Below are 24,967 nucleotides of genomic sequence, written 5' to 3' on the forward strand. Positions count from 1 at the left end.
TATGACCCCCTTTCTCTTTTCCCATAAGCTGTCTGACACCTTCTTCTAATCCCCTTTCTCTCACTTCATGCAGGCACTCCATCCTCTTTGTTTTTGCTTAAACATGCCAGGCACACTCTCAACATAAGGCACTTGAATTGGCTGCTCCCTCTGCCTGGATATCCGCATGTCTAATTCCATCATGTCTTTTGCTCAAGTTATCTTTTCCATGCAACCGTCGTCTTAGAAATTTCAACCCCTTCCTCCTCATCACGCTCCTAGTCTCTCCTACCCTGCTTTTCTTAAATTTCTATTGCACTTTCACCTGCTAGTATGCTATATAATTACCTCTGTATCATCCTTATTGTTGTTGCCCCCACCTCCCACACATCTCTGTTGGGATGGAAACCACACAAATCTAGGAGTTGTCGTCTTTTTGTTGTTGTCCTCTGATGTCCTCAAGCCCCTTGAACTGTGCCTGGCATGTGGCAGATACTCAGGATATAGCTGTCGAATAAATGCCTGGGTGAAGGAATGAAAAAAGAACTTGACAAATCTCCACTCCCTCATTTACCAGGGAGATTGGTAGTTACTTAAGGCAGAATGACTTGAATGTTCAAGGATTTACTTATTTGCTTCTTGTTTTATCTGGGGTTTAGCTAATTCTTTAGAAATCCCTATTAATCTCCTCTATTCTTCTTGCCAAAAAAGGCTTTGTGTCTCTGAGAGGGACCTAGATATAGGTACGGACGACAGAGACAGGTACAAATATAGTTACAGATGACTGTTCACCAGTAGGCCAATGGGCAACGATTTTTCATGAATATTGTTTATGAAAAACAACAACAGTCGAATGCCTCAGAAAAAGATGGGTCAACACCTCCATTCCCAAAGACATTGGGGGGGGGGGGGGGGACAAAGCTTTCTGCAACCGACCCAGACCCAGGAGGCCATGATTTGTTCTGTTAAGACAAGCTTTAACAATCACAGTTATCTCACCCAAGAAGCCTCTTGACCTCATGACGTTAACATAATTTCCCAAGTAAGTAAAACCATTTCTGAATCTCTGCCCTTTCCAGGTCCCCCTGAAGAACCTCAGAAAACAGAACTACTGACTCGGAAATAAAAATGTGAATAAAGGGGAAGTATTGTAGACTGTGAACCCCTCCACATCTCAGCAGTGGGTGTGGTTGGCATTTTAATTACTGCTATTGCTATTATTTGCCCTCACCAATACACTTGAAGATCTTGGTAACTGTTGCTACTTCTTTGCTCTGAAGACCTTCCAATTTGCTCCAAATTGGACTGAGTGATATGATTAGCCCACATAAGCCACTTGTTAATCCGGGTAAAAGACCAGCTTTCTTTCTCCGTTACCCCAGGTCTCCGTGGAGGTGATCAATGAGAATATACGAAGCCCCCAGAAGGGCACCATCCCCAGGAGAGAGGACCAGAGGGCAGAGCCACAAAAAGCTGCTTTACACTGCTTGGACTTCCTTATGCCAGGCCCACTTGACTTTAATGATTGTTTTTGCCATTCTGCACAGCAAGGTGCAATCTATCTCTTCTGATATTTCAGAACAGGATGTTCCCCTCTCGTGCTTGGGTCTTTTTCAAATAACCATACGGGAATTCGTTAGCAATCGCTTGCAGTGAGACAAACAAGAAAGCAGAAAGAGGAAAAAATGGACGAGCTATGGAGCATTCAAACCACACCGAGCAGCCTTTCTCTAATTCCTGGCGCGTAGTCACAGATAAGAGGGAGCTGAAAGAATCCCATTTCCTTTGGGGCCTGAGGCTGTTATCTACAAAGATAGGGCAGTGGGATGGAAGTGGGGTCCCAGCTGAGGATGACCTTAGATCAAGGTTCTGATACTTTTCATCAACGTGAACTTGAGTAATTTGTTTAACCTTTCTGTGACTCAGTTTCTTGAATCACAGACGAGAACAATAATACTTCTTAGAGAGATGATGTGAGTACTAGAGGTAATTACTTTAAGATGTTGATATATAGTGGGTACAGAATACATTATTGTTGCATGGAGCAATGCCAGTTGAAATCCTCTGAGGGCTGGTGGTTCATATGTTGGGAACAGAACTCAAATTCCTCTGTTTCTTAGTCCTTTATATTACTGGTTATTTTTCTCCCTTAGGCAAAGATCTCCGGTGATGGTGATGATTTCCATAATCTTGTCACCTTAATTGCTGCTGTCACTGTAAGTATTGAAATTAATTTTGATTTCTTTTTGTTTCTGCTTAGCACTTGGAATGTGACTAATGGGATTATTTTTGGCTTTGGCTTGGAGCAGTGTTCCCAGGAGCTTGAGCAATGCTGGCCCGCGTTTTCCAAGTGAGGCCACTTTCTTTACAGGGACCGTATGGGTTTTGGAAATCTCCGAAAAGAAAATCAGTTAGTTGTCATTTCATTAAATGATGCATAAATGGTGTATGCTTTCTGCTTGTAAATTCTCTCTTGTATATCTTAATGAAACCTTATGTGTTGATCTTACTGCAACTTGGGTATTGCAATATAATGTTTTATGTGAATTATGCAACTCCTCATCAAAACTCCAAGGGCTAAAGGTCAAGGTCTTTGCTTTACAAATCAGAAAACTAACTAGTAAGCAGCAAGACCAGGATTCAAACCTGAATATGTTGCACTGTAAAGCCAATGCTCATTTTGACAAACTAGGCTGCATCTGCAAATTTGCTCTGATGATTTTTAATATCTACTTTGTGGGTATTTGATTAAGGAATATATGCCACCTGAGGGGGAGGTTTCCTTCTTTTTGATAATTTATATTGTGCTTGGATTTTCAGGTTTATTCTAACTTTCCTTCCCTGTTTATTCTATCGTGGGCTCTTTCCAACATGTAAAGCTACATCCCTTATTCCATTCTTGCCCTTCTGCAATTCATTATTCCCATAGTAGCTTTACTGTGAACATCTGGAAAACATAAATCTCATTATATTACATCCACGCCTTAAAATCTTCAATGACTTTCCATTTCATTTAGGATGAATCTGTGGTGGGTTAAATATAGTTACAATTTTTTTTTTGTCACTCCTTCCATCAAGAATGCTGCCCCTGTGACTTATTTTGATCAGTACAATGTAGCCCAAAAAAGTGGTAGTGGCCCATCTAAAGCTGGGCCTTAAGATATCTGCAGCTCTCAGTTTTGCCTCTTCGGAATGTTCCTTCTTAGAATCCAGCTGCCATGCTGGGAGGAAGCCCAAGCTAGCCATATCTTAAACATTCCAACTCCATCCAATATCCAGGTGAATGCATCAGCATAACAGAGCCCAGGTAATGCTAACGAAAGAACCACCTAAGCAATTCATAGAATCATGAAAAAATAATATATTATTATTGTTTTTAGCCCTTAAGTTTTCATGTGAACTGTCACTCAGCAATAAGTAAACAAAATCCAAAAGTTTATCATTGCCTTCAAGACCCTGCATAATCTGAGCACTGGCTATATCGCTATACGAGTATCATGCCATTTTCCATATTACTCACTATGCTCCCAGCAAACTGGACTCCTTAGAGATTCTTAAACGCATCAACCCTTTCTTGATTCAAGACTTCTGCTTTATCATTCCAACTCCCTGGGACATTATTTTCTTAATTCTTAGCATGGCAGGCTTCTATTTGTCCTTCTGGCTTACATATCCTTCCTTTTGAGAAGCGCCACGTCATCCCTATTAAATCAGCCACCCAACCCTGTTTTTTAATTTATCACTATATTCTGATTGTTTTATTACTACCACTGTTGTAATTTGCAATTGCATATTTCTCTGTTGAGTCATTATCTGTCTTTCCCAATAGATTTATTTTATTTTTTTATTTATTTATTTTTTTTTTTCGAGACAGGTCTCACTCCGTCACCCAGGCTGGAGTGCTGTGGCGTGATCTCAGCTCACTACAACCTCTGCCTCCTGGGTTCAAGCGATTCTTGTGTCTCAGCCTCCCGAGTAGCTGGGATTACAGGTAAATGCCACCACGCCCGGCTAATTTTTTTGTATTTTTAGTAGAGATGGGGTTTCACCATGTTGGCCAGGCTGGTCTCGAGCTCCTGACCTCAAATAATCCATCTACCTCGGCCCCCCAAAGTGTTGGGATTACAGGCGTGAGCCACCGTGCCCGGCCTGTCTTTCCCAATAGATTTTAAATACCACAATGGTAAAGACCAGGTCTGCCTTTTTAAACAATGGATATTTTGTATCTAGTACTGTGCCGAGACACATGGCAGGTATACAGTACATTTATTTGTTGAGTAAATAAATGATTGGTATGCCATGCTTTCCAGCCCCTGTTAATAGGTTGCTTAAAGTTATTCTAGCACTATATCTCTGCCTTCCTAGGCAAAGGCTACATCTGGCACGTGGACATTTTTCTCCCTTTGCACATTAGGCAAATGTTAGTGTGGGATCCTGCATGATATATACTCAGCCAGAACTTGTAAAATGCAGAGATCATGGGTGTGAATCATCTGGATTCCTTTCTTTTTGTCCAAATACTTGCTTGCTTTGGTTTATTTTGTAGGTGGGAATCTGACAGCTACTTAGGCAATCTTTACAAATATGACCTAAAAATATTACACTCTCTGCTATACAAAGTATTTTAAAATATATTCCTTTATTTCATCCACCCATTCATTTATCTATATATCTATCCTTCCATCCATCTGTTCATTTATTTGCTCATTCTTTCAGCATTTTTTTTGAGACAGAGTTTTGCTTTGTTGCCCAGGCTGCAGTGCAATGGTGCGATCTCAGCTCACTGCAACCTCCACCTCCCGGGTTCAAGCGATTCTCCTGCCTCAGCCTCCGGAATAGCTGGGATTACAAGCATGTGCCACCATGCTCGGCTAATTTTTGTATTTTTAGTAGACAGGGGGTTTCACCACATTGGCCAGGCTGGTCTCGAACTCCTGACCTCAAGTGATCCACCCTCCTCAGCCTCCCAAAGTGCTAGGATTACAGGCATGAGCCACCACACCCACCCTCTTTCGGCAAATATTTATTGAGCCTCTTTTATGTGCCAGGCACCATTCTAGGCACAAGCATACAATAGTAAATAAAGCAGATGTGGTCCTGTCCCTAATGAAGATTACTGATGTGTGGCTGGCCATGAAAACACAAACAAAAATGTTAAAAGTATGTAATTACAAATATGTATAAATTACATATTTCTTACATGTTAAATTGGTGAAGAGGGTGTTGTCATATGTACTGACTTGCTCACGCTTGCCATGAATATATCACACCTCTTTCTGGCTTAAATACCTTTCAAAGACCCTCCCATTGCCCTTGACATAAAATTCATCTTTCTTATGGTCCTTTCACGGCTCCATCCTCCCTTTTTCCCTCTTTCCTAAATGACTTTTGTTGTTTCTGTTTTCATACATATTTTCACCTCTAGATCAAAGTTTTTCAACCCCAGGGCTAAGTAATTCTTTGTCGTAGGGGGTGTCCTGAGTATTGTAGAATGTTTGCAGTCTCCTTTCCTCTACCCACTAGATGCCAGTTGACTTCCCCTTACCCTCAATTTGTGACAAACAAAAATATCTGCAGAAATTCCCAAATGCTTCCTGGGAGGCGAAAGCATGCTTGTTTGAAAACTGCAGTTCTAGGTGAAGAGTATGGGGTTTGGCATTGGGAAGTCTATCCCATCCTTTTTGAGCACTCTCTACTGTCAATCAAAGTGCACCTGTCCTCCAGCCAAGGGGTGGCTGCGTGACTGACATTAGGCTCCTATAGTGCTCCCTCTCTGGAATTTATTCTTGGGTGAAACACTGGATTGAAAACAGGTGATCCATCCTCCTGCAACTTCCAGAGGAATCTAGTTACCTAAAGCTTCCTGAAACTGCACGTTGCAAGTTCTAGTTCACCTGTCTTGGTGCTTCTTAGAGGTGCCCTATATTAATCCAGTAAGCTTCCTTTCTCCGTTAGTTAGAGTCAGTTTCTATGATTTATGACCAAAGAATAACTAACCAGTACATCCTCCTACATGCTTTACAATTCTTTAAGATACCAGTAGTTACATAATTCCTGTCTTTTTGTCTCTCGTTTCTCTCTCCCCTGACCCCCTGCGCCTCCTTCTCTCCCTCTCCCGCTGCCTCCTCCTAAACTCCACTCTGTCTTTTCCCTTCTCTCTCTATTGCTCTTCCTCTCACTTCCATTGCTGTGCCTGGAAAATCCTACCATTCACCTGGCCCATCATCCTACAAGACCCAGATTAATTGCTATTTCCTGCCATTAATATTCCAGAAACTTTACGCTGGTTCTTCTATTTTCCCCATGGGGCTGTGTACATTCCTCGAGAGCAGCACTGTTTTAGTCCTTTCTCACACTGCTATGAAGACATACCTGAGACTGGGTAATTTATAAAGGAAAGAGGTTAAATTGACCTACAGTTCCATATGCCTGAGAAGGCTTCAGGAAACTTAAAATCACGGCGAAAGGTGAAGGGAAAGCAAGCTTGGACCGTCTCACATGGCGGCAAGAGAGAGAAAAGTGAGCAGCAAAGGGGGAAGAGCCCCTTGTAAAACCATCAGCTCTTGTTAGAACTCACTATCACAAGAACAGCATGGGGGAAACCGCCCCCATGATCCAATCACCTCTCACCAGGTCTCTCCCTCAGTACCTGGGGATTACGGTTCAAGATGAGATTTGGGTAGGGACACAGCCAAGCCACATCAAGCATCTATCACACCACGCTGCTATATTTGCTTGGTCGTCTGTGTCCCTGCCATGCAGCACTCCTTTGGGGTGAGGATGAAGCCTCTGAGGGCTGCATGTGTGAAGATGAGCACAGTACCAGGCACATAGTTCCTGCTCAGCCATTGTTCTTTGTTTGGGTAAGTAGACGGATAGATGCACTGGCCCTGCACAAGGACAAAAGGTCTGAGAATCATTCTCCATGGCTCAGAGAAATTGTGCTGAATTGTCTCAGAATAAACCTTTTGTGGGTTTGCACTCATATGTTCAAAGTGCCCTGGGCCCAAATCAAAGAGTTTATTCTTCCTGATGTGCAGAGGACAAACAGTACACAGTCACTGTGACCTTTGAGATTCTGCTTTCTTCAAAAATAAATGTTTTTTTATTACAAAACAGTACAAATATATTATAGAGAATTTATATAATACAAAAAGGCATTAAGAAGAAAATAAGAATCACCCATAACCCCAGAACCCAGAGACAAATGCTGGCTTTTTGAAGTACTTTCTTCTGATCTTTTTCTATGTACTCACAATTTGTAGAGGTATTTATTTACATACTATTTTTGTTACATGCGTTCTCTCATTTAATCTTAAATAACATTCATTTTCCTTTGTGTATTCTTACAGAGCACCACTTTTAGAATCTGCATACTATTCCACCCTATAGGTAAGATAATGTTGATTTAATCCATCTCTTTCTTTGCCAAAACTATGTCATTTTCCTATTTTTGGTGGGTGGTGATAAAATAACACTTTTCTTCTTCCTGCCCAACTTCAGAGCACAGTGAGGTTTAGACACAGGAAATTCAGACAGGTGGAGATCAAACTGTCAACTTAATTACTGATTGGTTACTGACTGGTTTCTTCTTTAGAGGATGCTGCATAGGTGGGGAAACAGAGTTCTCTGATACTGTACCCCAGAAGTGCACAGGCTTATCCAGGGCAGGCACGAGCATTGCTGGCAAACCTCAGGGGCAGACTTCTCACCTTGTGTCTGGAGAACAGACCCGTAGGTATCCTCTCAGCAAGAAGGCAGATTCTTTCCAAAAGGAGGTGGAAAAAGAAGGCAGGACAGGCCAGATCAGTGTCTGCTAAATTCACAAACCAGACTGACCTCTCCCCTTTCCTTGGCACAACCAAGGAGTAATACCCTGGTGGATGTCTTCCATCTTACTACACTGGACGTCTTTGAAAACAAATCCATGATTACTTTCTTTTTTTTGAGATGGAGTCTTACTCTGTCACCCAGGCTGGAGTGCAATGGTGTGATCTTGGCTCACTGCAACCTCCACCTCCCAGGTTCAAGTGATTCTCCTGCCTCAGCCTCCCAAGTAGCTGGGAATACAGGTGCCCGCCACCATACTTGGCTAATTTTTGTATTTTTAGTAGAGATGGGGTTTTACCGTGTCAGTCAGGTTGGTCTCAACCTCCTGACCTCAGGTGATCCTCCCACTTCGGCCTCCCAAAGTGCTGGGATTACAGGTGTGAGCCACCGCACCCAGCCGTGACTACTTTCTTAAGGTAAATTTCTGGAAGAATTACTGCGTAAAGGAAATTGAATATTTTTAAGACTTTTGAAACTTAGTTCCAACTTGTTTACTGCGAAGTTTACTCCAACTGCAATGTATGTAGTTGACCATGTCACTGTCTTTACACTAGCATTGAGGGGTAACAATTTAAAGCTTTCCTTCTATTTGTTTGATTTTTAAAGGCGGCCTTTTTAAAACATTTTTGTTTATCTGAATAATAATGAAACTGATTTTTTTGGTATCAATTTGTCATCTAGGGTCCTTTTCCTCTACATTGTCTGTTCACATCCTTTGTCTATTTTTTCTGCTGAATGTTAATATTGTCCCATGGATTCATATGCCAAATACATTAAACTTTTATCTGGTATTTTTTAATTTGTTGTTTTATTTAGTTTGTAATTTAAATAGATTCTATATTGTCAAATTTGTTGAGTGTTTGCTTTGTGATTTTTTTCTATTGCTCACAAATTTCTTCCTCTTCAGATGCAAAATCTTTAATGTTTTAAGATTTTATTCATGTATTTGCACTTATTTTAATCTGAGTTGAATTTATTTTGGTATTTGAAGCTTGTCTTCTCCTGTAACAAATAGATAATTAATTGTCCCAGCACCATCTATCTTTTCTTTCACTGGTAACTGGTGCATCTTTTATGTTTCATGTATCTGTCTGTCAACTTGTCTGCTATTTTATGTAGTATCTTATTAAAATTTGAATTTGTCCTTTTCTTTTTTTCTTTTTTTTTGGAGACAGAGTGTCACTCTGTCACCCAGGCTGGAGTGCAGTGGCCCAATCTCGGTTCACTGCAACCTCCGCCTGCTGGGTTCAAGCAATTCTCCTGCCTCAGTTTCCCTACAGGCATGCACCACCATGCTCAGCTAATTTTTTGTATTTGTTGTAGAGACGGGGTTTCACCATGCTGGCCAGGCTGGTCTCAAACTCCTGACCTTGTGATCCTCCTGCCTCGGCCTCCCAAAGTGGTGGCATTACAGGTGTGAGCCACCACGTCCAGCCCCTCTCCTTTTCTTTATTGATTCATATGATGGTGGATACCTGGGTTGCTTCCATATTTGTTAGACAGATTTAATCATTCCACATTGTAAACATGTATCCAAATATCACACTGTACCCCATAAATATATACAATTATTATTTGTCAATTAAAAATAAATTTTTTAAAAAGATGACTAACAACAAAAATTGTAATATCTGGCAGGACAAGATGTTCCTTTTACTTGTCCTGTTTTTCCTCATATCTCTTGATCAGTCTCATCTGCTTATATTTTCAAATAAACTTCAGAACAATTGTATTAAGCTTTGAAGCAATCCTTTTTAGAATTCTGGTTAGCATTGAATTAAATGCATTAATTAACTTTGGAAGAAGCGACATTTTAATAATACTAAATTTTCCTATTTAGGAAAATGGCATATTGAGCTCTTCAAATCTTTATATATAGATAGATACTGATATATCTTCATCCCTTGGCCAAGATCGTGTGTGTGTATTTTAACCTTCAGTTCTGGATGTTTTGTTTTTATTTCTATTATTTCTACTGTGAATGGATTTTTTTGTATTTCCTAATTGCTTTATGTCAAATACTACGTATGAAAAATGTAGACATACTGATTTTGTAACTCATCACCTCTAGACCATAATTATTATTTCCAATTTTTTTCCAGCTCGTTTTGTTTTTAAGTAAGCAATCATATCTTATGGAAGCAGTGATGAACTTCCTTATTTTTTTTTTCTCATGACCTATTGGATTTACTAGAAAATCCATAATGGTAATAAATAATAGTGGTTTCCTTATCTTATTAATAAATGAAAACTCTCTTTATATGATGTTGACCATTGACGTGAGATGGTTAAATAATTATTTTGAGGCACTTTCATCTTATTCTGGTTGTACTAAATTTTAATTAGTTATGACGGTTTAGTTATCAAGTGCCTTATTGTTTACTTAATCATAAGTAACAATTATGATTACGTCATTACCTTATTATTATTATAACAGCTTGGAAATTTGGTGGAGATGCTTGGGTCATAATCTTTCCTTCTCAAAACTTGATGTTATGGAGAAAAAAAAAATGAGACCAGTTAGATGTTTTCATCTTTCTAGGTAAAACATTTTTTGAGTTGTTTTATTTTCTGCCTGGCCACATGCAGAATATAAAAGTTGATCTTTGAAATTCTGAAAACTTATCATGTATATTTCCAGACAGTGGCATTTAGTGTATCTATTTGAGTTACAAATTCAGGTCGTCCATAAATCTGGACAGTGTTTTGCTATTTTGTCTCTGTGATTATTGCTTTTGTCCTATTTTTTAGGATAGCTTTTTTAGAAACACCAGCTAGTGGTATGCTGAATCTATATGTTTGGTTCTCCACATCTTTTATATTGTCTCTATTTCATGTCTTTGATCTTTGACTCTGCATTCTGGGCAGGGTTTGTGTGTTTGTCCTACATACCATTGGTTTAGTTTCTAAAGTGTTTTGTACTGTTTCAATGTGTGATTTAAGTTTGCTATTACATTTTGTATTTCCTTGCCATGTTTTCATATCTTACCAAGTCATTTTCTTTTTTGCCCTTCTTTTTCTCAATTCCCTTTTATAATATTATTATATACTTTTTCCTTTAAATGTTTACTTTTTACATTCACCAAATATTTAAAATCAGAACTTATAAGTTCTTTTCAGATTACAAAAGTAACATATATTACTGCAGAAAGTTTTGGAAGTACAGAAAAATACATAGAAGAATATAAAAATCACCATTATCCCGTTAACCAGAAAAGAAAAGTCACTGCCAATATAATGGAGTATTTTTTCTAGTCAAAATTTGGATTTCTTTCTTTACAGTTCTTAAATGAAATTGGGATTCTTTGGTATATATTATCTTTCTTAATTTTTATTTTGAAATAATTATAGGAAATTGCGAAAATACGACATAGAGTTTAATGTCCATTTCACCTAGCTTCCTCAGGTACCATCCTGTGTAACTTTAGCAGAATATCAAAACTAGGAAATTGACCACTACTGAAATACTGTTTTCTACACTACAGATCTTACTCAGTTTTCACCAATTTTTACATGCGTCTATTACCACATTTGTGCATACGTGTATCATTCTGTGCAATTTTATCCCATATAGAGATTCATGGGATCATGACTACAATCAAAATACAGAGCTATTTCATCATCATAAAGGTACCCCATGTTACTTACCCCTTTATATTTCCACCTCATCGTTATACCTTGGCAACAACTAATAATATGTCTCATCTGTATAGCTTTGTCGTTTCAAGAATGTTACATTAATGGAATCATACAGTATGTAATCTTGTCAGATTGACTTATTTTGTAAGGTGCAATGTCCTGGACATTTATGCAGGGTGTTGCATGTATCAGTGTATAGATAGAACAGAGTTTATATAACCATTGACCTATTAAAGGACATTTGAGTTGTTCTCAGATTTTTGCTATTGTGAATAAAGCTTCTATGAACATTCATGCACAGATAGGGATTTTCTGGTATTCACTGGTTTTAAATTCCCCTTTTAAAATATAGCATTCTATTGTTAAGTATGTTTTTACGTCATTATTTAGTTTCTGAAAACGTGGTTTATAATGGCTGTAAAATATTCTGCCATATGGATGTATCTCAATTTATTTAACCATTCCCCTATAAGTTCATGTTTTCTTTAATTTTACTGGCAGCATACCAGATGCTTTGCAGAATTTTCTTCTCTTTCTCATAACGAATCTTTCAAATGTGCGTACTTTCTATGCATTTTGAGTGCAATGTTCCTTTTCATTTATGATTGGAAGTTGTTTCTCAGACTCCAGGTTGTTGGTTTTTTATTTTAATTTTTTCCTTCTTTTTAAAGATAAGAAAACATTTAGGCAGTCTTGGTGTTTGTCTGTCAACACATTGGGTGAAGTTTTGGGTTTTTGGGTGTTTTTTTTAGTGTCCCTAATTGTTCACCTGTATCCTGTTGCATCCTCATCCCTCAGACCTTTGATGAAAGGCTGATTAATCTATTCTGCTGTTGGCCAGACTTCTGAAGCCTGGTGGCTATGTATTCAGTGTGGGCAGAGGAGAAATAGTTGCCCCACTGATGATACAGAGGGAATTTACTCATGGATTGTTTAACATGTGTCTAGCTCTTGTCTCATCAGCACCAGTGCATTAAATCTTACTCAGCATACACTGTTCCTACCACTATTTCTCTATCCTTCTTTCTTCCCACTTCAGTTCTCACATCTTGCATCTCAGGTTCCAATAAGCATCCACTGTTTACTCTTTCTGTTGCATCCTCCACCATGTCACAACTCCAGCCATCAGAATCTGCAGACCAGAGACCAGAATCTGAAGGCCCTTGGGGTAAACTGAGTCTGGAACTTTCATCTGGGATCTATGGTCTCCTCTGATTCTCTGGCCAATCATATTCCTGGTGTAATATATGTATTGATCCACTCAAGCGCTTTGAGACCTTCTGTGTCTTCTTCCCTTCTATAACGTGCCAGGCAAAGCACTTAACACATAGAGGTGCATTAAATCTCACCCAGGGAACACTGTTTCTACCACTCTTTCTCTCTACCTCATTCCTCCCACTTCAGTTCTCACATCTTGCATCACAGGTTGCTGTGTACTCTTCCTGTTGCATCCTCCACCATGTCACAACTCCAGCCATCATAATCTCCAGACCAGAGACCAGAACCTGAAGGCTCTTGGAGTAAACTGAGTCTGAACCTTGTATCTGGAAACTATGGGCTCTTCTGATTCTCTACCCAATTATATTCCTGGCGCAATATATGTATTGATCCACTCAAGCTCTTTCAGACCTTCTGTGTCTTCTTCCCTTCTATAATGTACCAGACAAAGCAATATAGAGGTGCATTAAATCTTACCCAGGGAACACTGTTTGTACCACTTTTTCTCTCTATCTCATTCCGCCCACTTCAGTTCTCACATCTTGCATCTCAGGTTCCAATAAGCATCCGCTGTTTACTCTTTCTGTTGCATCCTCCACCATGTCCCAACTCCAGCCATCACAGTCTGCAGACCAAAGACAAGAACCTGAAGGCCCTTGGAATAAACTGAGTCTGGAACTTTCATCTGGGATCTATGAGCTCTTCTGATTCTGTGCCCAATTATATTCCTGGTGTAATGTATGTATTGATCCACTCAAATGCTTTGAGACCTTCTCTGTCTTCTTCCCTTCTATAATGTGCCAGGCAAAGCAATTAGCACATAGAGGTGCATTAAATCTTACCCAGGGAACACTGTTTCTACCACTCCTTCTCTCTTCTTCATTCCTCCCACTTAGTTCTCACATCTTGGCTCTCAGGTTGCAATAAGCATCCACTATTTTCTCTTTCTCTTGCATCCTTCACCATGTCACAACTCCAGCCATCACAGTCTCCAAGTGAAAAGTAGTAAGAAAGACAGTATTTGGGGCATTGGGTCAATAAAAAAGTCATGACCTCATTAGAATGTACCTCCTACCTATCAGAGCCCCGTGTGTCTCAGATATCAGGGGTCATGAAAAACCATTACCTTTTCCCTTCCTGATCTCGCTGTTCTGCCTCAGGTAGCCAAGAGTGAATTCTTCACGGGAATTTTGCCTGGAGTCTGGCCAGTGCTATTGCAATCCTGCATCTTGGTGTGGTTTGAAATTATTTTAACAGAAATAAGGCACTGTAAAAAATCAGGTGCCTCTAGATTTCCACCCTCATTACCCAGAAATCTGTAATAGCTTTGTGATCTGAAAGAATGGTATTGGGGGCAGTATCTTATTCTCCTCCAACTGATGATGAGTGTCATTTCTGAAACACTTCATTGTTTCAAAAGCACTTTATATGCATTATCTCAGCTCATTCATCCAGTTTCTGAGCACCTGTTATGTGCCAAGCAATAGGGACACAGAGTGAATGACACATTCCCTTCTCCTCCACTTTTCCCCCTTAAAACTCTCCAATAGCTTTACATAAGACTTAGAAAAATAATTCAGACCTATCCTCTTGCAGCAGGAGCTGGCCCTTTCTATCTCTCCAATCTCATCTCTGCACACTCTGTTCATTCTCCACTTCTCTCTAGCCACAGAGGCCTCTGGCTGTTTCTCAAACATACTAAACTCCTTCAAACCCCAGAACCTGCTATTCCTTTACCCTGCAATGCTCTTTTTTCATATTCATATAACTCGCTGTTTCTTGTCATTCAAATCTCAGCTTAAATGTCTCCTGCCAGAAAGGTCAAAACATTCTGCTTTAAATGATCAAATGTTGGAAACAAAAGCATTTTGCCCCAACCAAAGTTTTGTTTGTGATAGCTGCAATCAGTCCATTAGTTGAACAATAATTAGTAAGTTTCCCACTCTGAGTCAGGTGCTATGTTAGATACCGTGGATACAGTGGTGAATGGCTTACGTGGCCCCGGCTTCTTGAAGTCTACATGCTTTTGGCAGCCGACAGTCTTCAGACAAGACCTCAGCAAAAGGTGGGCAGTAGAGGTGAGATAAGATGATGTCAGCCTAAAAAGGATGCTCTAATGCCCTAAAAATCCCTTGCCAAGAACACCCATTTGTTTCCCCCCTTTGATTTCTAATCTGCTCATTTAGGAGCTCAGATTCTGAAGTAAAAAGGATTAATTTTCAAAGTGACCCCGAGGTTCTCCAAGAACACCATTAACCTTAGCTATTTAGGAACATGGCCTGCTCCCCAGCTCCAATTCCAGGAGTGATTCACCTTATTTAAGTGAGAACACAGAGGCTCCAGCACATTTTCCCCAGTGCTTGCCCACAGAATGTTGCTGGGGAAGCTCTATTTGACATTTACTTTTCCCTTCCTTGTGAGGAAATTGACTAGCGCTGGTCATCATGGTGACACCGGAACAGAGAGCCTTGCCTGATGCTCCAAGGGACGGTTTTCTTTGTTCTTCCTTCTTGGTGCAGGAGGAGTGAGGTGGGTAGGGACAAAGGTGGGGTCTGGAATCTAAAACAGGAAGATACTTCTATTCAAAAGGTCATTAGCTCTGGTTTAAAATCCCAGCCCTTAGCCGGGCATGGTGGCTCCTGTTTGTTATCTCAGTAATTTGGGAGGCTGAGGCAGGAGGATTGCTTGAGCCCAGGAGTTCAAGACCAGCCTGAGCAAAATAGAGAGACCCCTATATCTAAAAAAAAAAAAAAAAAAAAAAGGAAATAAATAAATATTTAAAAATCCCAGGCCAGGTGCAGGGGCTCATGCTTTAATCCCAGCACTTTGGGAGGCCGAGGCGGGTGGCTCTCTTGAGATCAGGAGTTTGAGACCAGCCTTGCCAATATGATGAAACCCTGACTCTACTAAAAATACAAAAAAATGAACCAGGCCTGCTGGCGTGCACCTGTAATCCTAGCTACTTGGGAGGCTGAGGCAGGATAATTGCTTGAACCCCAGAGGTGGAGGTTGTAGGAGCTGAGATGGTGCCACTTCACTCCAGCCTTGGTGACAGTGAGATTCAGTCTCAACAACAACAACAACAACAACAAATCCAGCCCTCTTATGAGTAAGCTACGTAATTTCAACAGGTTACTTAACACTTGCTAGCCTCAGTTTCACCATCAGGAAATTCTCCAAAAGGTTAAAAAAAAAAAAAAAAAAAAAAAAGGCTCTGAAAAGTAGTTATTCCTTGAGGTACTTAGGACAATATCTGTTACACAGCATGATAATCAGTGTTTTCTAGTTTTGTGGCTACTGGCACCGTCATCCTCGTTACCATCATCATCATCGTCATTGTCATTATCACCAATGGATTCCCAGTAGCATCTTTGTAGAGGGAAAAGCCATGGCAAAGAACAAAGAGAGCAGAGTTCAAATTCTGACTTCACCATTTATGAGCAAGTCTGTTAATGCATCTTTCTCAGTTTCTTTATGTAAAGAATGGAGACAATAGAGTATTTTTCAGGGTTTTTAAGATTCAGTGAACACAGTTACATGAAAGTATTGGGTGTATTATAAGTGCTTAACACAAATTAGTTGAACCTGAACTTCAATATACATCTTGAAGCAATATAGCCTTTGATTTTAGGGCTGCTTCCACTGCTAAAACTTGAAAGGGCCTTCATAATTAAAGAAAAAATAAGAACATTTCCCTCTCCCAAATAGTGAAAAGCAGAGAATATATTACAGCCTGTTTGAAATAAAGTTAACCTTTGGTTGGTTTCTCTGACATGTAATATTGTCATCAGCACAGTATAGTGTTGGGCAGTCAGTTGGCCGATCAGCAGACATTTGTTAAGCACCTTCTAAGTGCTAAGTGCTTTGCTTGACACACTACAGAAGGGAAGAAGACAGAGAACGTCCCAAAGAGCTCAAGTGGATCAATACATACATCGCACCAAGAAGAAAATTGGGCAGAGAATCAGAAAGCCTGTAGTTTCCAGATGAAAGACTCAGACTCAGTTTACCCAAAGGGCCTTCCGGTTCTGTCCTCATTTGCTTTATTTATTTTTGAGACAGGCTCTTGCTCTGTTGCCCAGGCTGGGGTGCAGTGGCACAATCATGGCTCACTGCAGCCTTGACCTCATGGGCTCAAGTGATCTTCCCATCTCATCCTCCCAAGGAGCTGAGACTACAGGTGCACACCGCCACACCTGGCTAATTTTTCTGGTTTGTTGTTGTTTGTTTGTTTTTTTTTGTAGAGATAGGGTCTCTCCATGTCACCCAGGCTGGTCTCAGGCAATCCACCCGCCTCAGCCTCCCAAAGTGCTGGGATTACAGGTGTGCGTCACTGTGCCCGGCCCTCATTTTCCACCATTGTTCGACAAACACCCAACGTTCCAGCCGGCATATTGTGTTGTGCTCTTCCATGCCCCAGTAACTGCTCCTGCTATGGCTTTTGCCAACATCATCTGTTCCTAAACTTTCTTTGCCTCTTTATCTTCACAAACTCAGCTGCAACCAAACATCTCCCAGGGATGCCCTTTTTGACTTACTATCTTGTATGTCTACTATATTCCTACCATATGAAATTGACATCTTTTAGGTTAAAGTGGTTGAATATTGCCAATTTCATTCGATTTAACCAGACCCCTAGTATCCCATGCACGCCTCTTTTTACACTGTGCACTGCAGAGTCACCACAGGCAATGGTGTACATATGTAGGCTCTGGAGTCTGACTTCCTTGTTCCAATCCCAGATCTGCTACTTACCTGCACTGTGACCTTGGGAATGTTACTTAACCACTCTGTGCCTCAGTTTCCCCATTTATGTAATGAAAATAATAGAATCTATCTCATAGCATTCACGGGGGATTGTATTTGTTTGTTCTCACGCTGCTGATAAAGACATACCTGAGACTGGGTAATTTATAAAGGAAACAGGTTTAACTGACTCACAGTTCCACATGGCTGGGGATGTCTCACAATCATGGTGGAAGGCAAGGAACGAATGAGAGCCAAGCGAAAGGGGAAACCACTTATAACATCATCAGATCTCATGAGACTTATTCACTACCACGAGAACAGTATGGGGGAAACCGCACCCATAATTCAATTATCTCCCACTGGATCCCTCTCACAACACGTGGGAATTATGGGAGCTACAATTCAAGATGAGATTTGAGTGGGGACACAGCCAAGCCATATCAGGAATCAAGTGAGAAAAAAATATGTACACACATAATCATACATCGCTTAACAACAGAGATACAGTTTCCCGTATTTTGTTTCCTTCCAATTTCTGTAAAGTGTTTGGTTCCACTCTGGCCTCGGGGGTGCATGCCAGTATCTCTGAGTCATGAAACCATCCCTTAAAAAAATGAAAAACTGCAACCAATCCAGCCCTAAATGATTCATGGTGCCCAACATACATATTTATAGGCTACATCCAAGAGTGAAATCCACTTGAGGCTCTCTTGTTCACACCTCCACGCATCTGCAAGCCTGTATCAGGCACTTGGAAAAAGCAAAGACCCTGCCACTTTATTCACCCACATATGTCTGTGATTGGGTTTGAACTCTCCGTGAACCACCACCACCCCTCAGAGCCAAACTCTAAGTGCCCATCTGTGGAAGCGGAGGTCTGAAATGAGAATTCTGCTCTTGGCTCCCAGTAAACATTGCTCCGGTTAGTTTTTCTCCGAGTTACATCTCAGCCTTGGGGCACCAGCCACTCTCTCCTCTTAAATATCCACAGAAGGGAAGCATTAGCAGTAGAGTTAGACAGATCTAGGTTGGAGGATCTGCTTCTACTGACTCTGTGACCTTGGACACATCTCTCTCTCTTTTTTTTTCTTTTTTTTTAGTGACAGGATATTGCTCTGTTGCCAAGGCTGGAATGCAGTGGCATGAACAGGGCTCACTGCAGCCTTGACTTCCTGGGCACAAGTGGTTCTCCTGCCTCAGCCTTCTGAGTAGCTGGGACTACAAGCATGTGCCACCAAGCCCAGCTAAATTTTTTACTTTTCTGTAGAGATGGGGTCTTGCCATGTTGCTCAGGCTGGTCTTGAACTCCTGGGCTCCAGTGTTCCTCCTGCCTCAGCCTCCCAAACTGCTAGGATTACAGGCATGAGCCACCACACCTGGCCTCGAAATGTCTCTTAATCTCTTTAAGCCTTAGTGTCCTCTCTTTAAAATGGAGCTATTAATGACATAACTGCTGTTATGAGAAAAGGGTGACAGGATTTAAGGAAACCCACATGGCATTGCGAACGCCCCTGGGGTAATAACAGAAGGCAGCTGATACGTCTCTAAGCCTGCAAGGGCAAGAGGAAGAGGTGGTTACTGGCATCCAGAAAAGGCAATTGTATGGAGAAGGCTGCAAGCCAGGCACTATGGTCTTCAGTAGATACAGTTAACTCATCCACGGTGACTTGGCAGGGAAAGAGCCAGCAGACTAAATACCCAGACTGCATTGTACCCTCTTCTCTGACTTCTGCTCATGCCTCCCAGTGCTTGAATCCATCTAGAAGCTGGAGAGCAAGAGGACCTAGTCAGTCTGTACAGGTTAGCATTCCAGCACCAGGGCAGGGATGGAAAAAGCACAGATGTGGATCTGGAAGGGCCAGTGGAAGACATTCAGCTCAAGTACCCAATGGAGGAAGGAATGCATGTAAAGAGTGCTGTGTCAGTGGTTGGCATGTGATAAGTGTTAAAAAAATATTGGCCTTGATTATTCAATCAAAGTATGTATGAGATCTCTTAATGAGAGGTCTACCATCTTGTGATTCATTTCCACTTCAATTTTGACATTCAACTTCATAGAAATTTAGGGGAAAGACAGCTTCCATTTTCAGTGTTATCTGCTTTGCAGATTTGCAGATCCTTATCACCATGGCAATGACTTCTGACACCTTTGACCTTCCCTCCCAGAGAAGGCATTCACTCATTCATTCATTCATTTACTCAACAATAATTTACCCAGTAGCATCTATGTGCTGGGCATGGTACAAGGCACTGAGGACACAGTGGTAGACATAAGACTGATCTCAGAGTGTTTACAGGGCAGAGAGACATAAGCTGTCAATTACAAAACAGCGTGCGAATGTGAGACGGCGAAAGGACAGAAGGCTGTAGTGGAAGCAGAAGGGATGCACCTCTATAGCACGGTTGAGGACAGCCTGACACCATCACTGCTAAAGTTAAAAGTGAATGAGTAAAACATATAGTCAGATGGAAGGAGTACGTTATAATGTTTGCTAGCACAGCATAGTGACTATAGTTAACAAAATGAGTTGTACTTTTTCCAAATAGCTAGAAGACCTTCTATGTACCCAACATACAGAAATGATAAATATGATAAATACTTGGGTGATGGGAAAAAATGCAAGAATGTCATGAAAATTCTAAATCATGTAAATAAAGTACACAGAGAATACTGCCTGGCCAAAAACAAATTGGAAAGGAATGCTCAGGGTTTCGCAAAGAGTAGAAGCTTTTCAGAAAGGAAGATCAGTCTTTCAAAGGTTTGAAGCTTAGCAAAAGTGGTTGTACAGCCCCAACTCTGGTGTCTTTCCAACTCTTTGGTGTCTTTCCAGCTTTGTGGTTGGGCGTGTGTTTAAATGAGTAAGATTAGGGTGGTTCCTAATTGCTTATAGAAAAAAGGCTTTTGTTTATATGCTGAGCACATTCTTTTCTAACAAATTAGCTTTACAAAACTGAACAGAGACTTGTTTCTGACCCTCCGAAGGCAATTAAACATAAGTGTTTTATCCTGTCTACAACCCCTCCACCGCCTTCTGAGTTTCTTCTGCCAAGGAGTGCTTTGCAGGGGATGGACGCACAGATAGCTTGTCTTCTAGCAAAGGGATCACTGGTTTTAGGAGCTCTACCCTTGATGGTTTTCTGGCGCCATTCTCAGCCCCTTATCTCTGGCTGCCTATGAAAGAAAGCTTCCAAAGCAGCTTGGATGAGAGAGTAAAGATATGGTTTGCTCCAGAGGGTGCAAAGCATCGTGTGGTAGAAAAAACACAGGTAAAAAATGGCAAGACCCTAGCATGCCCCCTCCTGTGTCATCAGGGAATAGCAGAGGAAAAATGGAAGTGGGGTTGCCCTGACCAATTGTTCTGAGATAGATGCGCCAGGAACCTCAAGGTTCTGAGTGACCAGCAAGGTGCACGCTGACACAGTGGGGGAATGCATTCTCTCCCTGTTCCCCAAGCCTAGAGAAAGAGCAACCAAATATTTCCTGTATTCAAGAGAGTCCAAGAGTGATTGAAGCCTGGAGTGGTCCTGGTTTTGACCAGATGAAATAGAGCAGTTCTCAGGAGGAGCTGGCACCAACTGCTAATGACGTCTTCAGCATGATGTCACTCCACATGCCCCAAAACTTAGCCTCAACCCCTTGAGAAAAGAGAGAATAAAAACCCTAAATAGCCCAAGCCTTGTTTTCTCTGCATGTTAGAATTGAGGCTCAAAACAAAAATTAAGGCATTTTAGAGAATAAAAAAGCCCACTATACCTAACACCAAGCAAAACATGGGTGCAGGAGTGAGAAGAGGTAGGCCTAGGGGTCTAGTCTTTGCTGCTGGTTAATAGCTATGAGATTCCATTTTTCAGATGATAAAACTGAGGCACAGAGAGGTTAAGTAATGTGCCAAACCCAATGCAGTTAGTAAGTGGCCAAGGCAGAATGTGAATTCAGGTCAGTCTGGCTCCTAAGCTATCTTGTCTTAATAGACACTATTCTATCTTCTGAGAAGAACACAGGAAATGGAACCCCACCACAGTTGGTCCAATTTTCACACATGTGGGAATCCCTGACAAAGGGAATAGAACTGAACCAGCTTTACCAACCCGCCAGTGAACCTGACAATTGTATTGCGATGGCATGGGCTGCATGATGTCATTTCTGGTCGTGTCTCTGGTCTCCCTGTTTTCCAGTTAATCACATCCTCATGCAGCTGTGATCAAGGGAAAGTAACTGCTGCAAACTAGCTTATGATTGGCATGTTATGGAGTTAACAGATGAATAATGAAAGTACATATATATATTAAAAAATTAATTGCATGATGAAATGGAGGGTTCTAAATGATGCACGTGATAGCAGATTACCTGGTGGAATATAGATTATTTTTAGCAAGTGTTGCAGTGACATCTCCTAGAGTCAGTTTATTGGGTTTTATAAGAGAAAATTTGCAGCAACAAATTCTGGGGCCCCTTGTATCAGCCTCAGCAAAATCAAGGAAGTATGGGATATAGGCTGAATAAGGGCGTCCAAAGGATGTCTTTACCTTAATACCCAAACCTATGAATATGTTACCTGCATGGCAAAAGTGGCTTTGCAGACATGATAGAGTTAAGAATCTTGAGATGGGGAGATTATCCTGGATTATCCAAGAGGGCTCACAGTAATCACAGGGGCCCTTAAAAGAGGGAAGCAGGAGAGTTAGATTCAGAGTCAGTGAAAGGGATGAGACAAAGGAAACAGATAGGAGCCGTGCAGGACCATAAGCCGAGGAATATGAGCAGCTGCTAGAAGCTGGAAAAGGCAACGAATGGGATTCTTCCAGTAGGAGGCCCTGCTGACACCTTTATTTTCACCCCATGAAAATAATTTAGAACTTCTAAACACATACAGACCTGTAAACATGACAGACTTGTGTTGTTTTAAGACACAAAGTTTATGGTAATATTCCACAGCAGCGATAGGACACTAATACAATGTGCTACCTGCAGAAGCATCAGATGCACTAATGGTGGATCAGAATCGCCCAGGTGGCTTATTGAGTACACGTCCCCAAGCACCACCCCCAGATATTAGGATTCATTAGCTCCAAGTCCAGCCATCGAGCCTGCATTCTTAACACCCTTCCTTTTCCAATTATCTAGGTTGCACCCATGTAGAAAGGCTAAGTAATACTCATGTAAGAGGATGAAATCTAGAAAGATCCGTTGTTTTTCAAAAGCTGGGTGAAGGTTTATGGAATATGTTTGGCAGAAGTACTAACTAAATCATAAATAAATTATTTACAAAATCCTAGACTATCAGAGTGGAACAGACCTTCCCGGATGATCTAGTTCAATGCTTGCATTTTACAGCCACAGGAACTGATGCACAAGGAAGTCCAGGGTTTCTAGGGGGTAAACTATAGAGTTCAAGTCTGGCCCAGAGGAGTCCAGACCTATAGGACCCTAAGAATTAGGTCAAAAGGGATTTGACCTAAACAACAAGGAAAGCCTGGTTCTTAGGGTATGATCTTTTGCTTTGTGAACACAGCACTGATTTGCAAATGTATATTTTTTTCTTAGGATTCCAGACAACTCCATGAAGAAGCCCCAAAACTCTCAGCACTGAGAGGTGAGTTTTGGAGACAATCTTTGAAACAGAAAACATAAGAAACAGGAGGATGCCCCTCAGTGACTCAGGATCTCTTTTATGTGTTTTGAAACACACACAGACATTAGATGCTGTCAAGACCCCAACATGTTTCCCCTGGCAGGTTCCTTTTTCAGTTAAAGAAACAACCGGATGGAAGAGAGACAGAAAGGATTTCAGAGGAAAACGGGATGTCGCTCCAGCAAAAGAGGATCAATGATCAGGATGTAGCATGTCCCCAGAAAATAAGAGGGGGAGAAAACTAACACAGTCTAGCCTTTTGTTTATTTATTTTCTGAGATGGAGTCTCGCTCTGTTGCCCAGGCTGCAGTACCATGGTGTGATCTCAGCTCACTGCAACCTCCACCTCCCGACTTCAGGCCATTCTCCTGTCTCAGCCCCCCAAGTAGCTGAGATTATAGGTGCACACCACCATGGCTGGCTAAGTTTTGTATTTTTAATAGAGACAGGGTTTCACCATGTTGGTTAGGCTGGTCTCGAACTCCTGACCTCAAGTGATCCACCTGCCTCGGCCTCCCAAAGTGCTGAGATTACAGGCATGAGCCATCGCGCCCGGCCCAATCTAGCCTTTCAAGTGCAGATTTCAGTTGGCAGTCTGCATTGGGAAATACTTTTGTTTCGTTTGTGGAAGAAGGAAAGGAGAGAGAAAAAGTGTGGTGCAAAGAGGCTTTGAAATGACTTGCCTTTGGGGCCAGGCTGGGATCTCTTTCTCCAGGCTCACCTCCCCCAACCCCCTTTTTCACTTTATGGTCCAAGCACATCATAGTTCCCTGCACTTGCCATGTTGTTTCAAGCCTCTGCGATTTTACTTGGATTGCTCTATCTGCCTTAGAATTCTTTTTCTTTCCTTTCACATAGCAAAATCCATTTCCTTTTCCTTTTTCTCTATCACTTCCTCTGAGAGAGCTTTTCTAATAACTTTTGCCCAATCTGTGTAAGGTACCTTCCCGTGTGACCCAACAATGTCCTGTGCCTCTATCACGGCCCTAATTCTACTGCATTGAAATAATTGTTTTTTTTTTTTTATTATACTTTAGGTGAAATAATTGTTTATGATTATATTTTCCAATTAGACGATGGGCTCCTTGTAGACAGGGAGATCTATTACTCATTTTTTATTTCTCCAGTGACAAGTCCAGTGCCTGACACATTGGAGGTATGCAATAAGTGTTTACCAAGACTCCTGCAGTAATCACCAGTGGACCACGTAAGAAGAGACTTCAAAAGAAAAAAAGACCTGGCGCGGTGGCTCACGCCTTTAATCCCAACACTTTGGGAGGCCGAGGCAGGCGGATCACGAGGTCAGGGGATCGAGACCATCCTGGCTAACATGGTGAAACCCCGTCTCTACTAAAAGATACAAAAAATTAGCTGGGTGTGGTGGTGGGCACCTGTAGTCCCAGCTACTCAGGAGGCTGAGGCAGGAGAATGGCGTGAACCCGGGAGGCAGAGCTTGCAGTGAGCCAAGATTGTGCCACTGCACTTCAGCCTGGGTGACAGAGCGAGACTCCATCTCAAAAAAAAAGAAAAAAGAAAAAAAACAGGCATGCTTGAGGCTGAATGCCAAAAGCCAAGCAAAGAACAAGATGGGCTTAGTGGGATGGGAGGCAGGGTCTGTACGGTGCTGATCCCTGCATGTCCCCTTTCAAACAGCAGGAAATTCCATCAAACATCACATAAGCCAAAGTATGAACTTTGACTTACCATGACTGACTTTGAATTTCAAATCCTCCTAAGCACTTTAACAATGCAGTCAAATATCCTCTGAAACACCAGGGGTTCAGTCTAGGTCCTGTTACTCTCTGTACAGAAAGCCAATCACTGAGACAATAGTTATTGCTAAGGAAGAAGGCTTTAACTGGGTGCTGCAGCTGAGGAGATGGGAGCTCAGTCTCAAATCCATCTCCCTAATTAGTCAG

General features: G+C 41.4%; 2 long non-coding RNA genes across 6 annotated transcripts in view; one reads left to right on the top strand and one right to left on the bottom strand.

Annotated features, from left to right (window-relative positions):
- The window catches only part of LOC116462543 (uncharacterized), a 241,070-nt gene that overhangs the window by 44,985 nt on the left and 171,118 nt on the right, over positions 1-24,967 (bottom strand). The window contains exon 5 of one of the 5 annotated variants that reach the window (XR_009211784.1): positions 424-501. The exons of 3 other annotated variants lie outside the window; for them this stretch is intronic. This is a non-coding gene — a long non-coding RNA (uncharacterized LOC116462543). Of the gene's footprint in view, positions 1-423; positions 502-13,182; positions 13,292-24,967 lie in introns of those variants that run through there. One more of the 5 variants, XR_009211786.1, reaches the window with a different exon arrangement.
- On the top strand, positions 3,901-24,292 carry LOC131382370 (uncharacterized). The gene is made up of 5 exons (XR_009211787.1): positions 3,901-3,970; positions 7,332-7,371; positions 11,384-11,439; positions 22,961-23,009; positions 24,176-24,292. It is a non-coding gene; the product is annotated as an uncharacterized LOC131382370 (long non-coding RNA).

This window comes from Hylobates moloch, unplaced genomic scaffold, assembly GCF_009828535.3.
Source record: "Hylobates moloch isolate HMO894 unplaced genomic scaffold, HMol_V3 SCAFFOLD_23, whole genome shotgun sequence".
Classification (NCBI taxonomy): Eukaryota; Metazoa; Chordata; class Mammalia; order Primates; family Hylobatidae; genus Hylobates; species Hylobates moloch.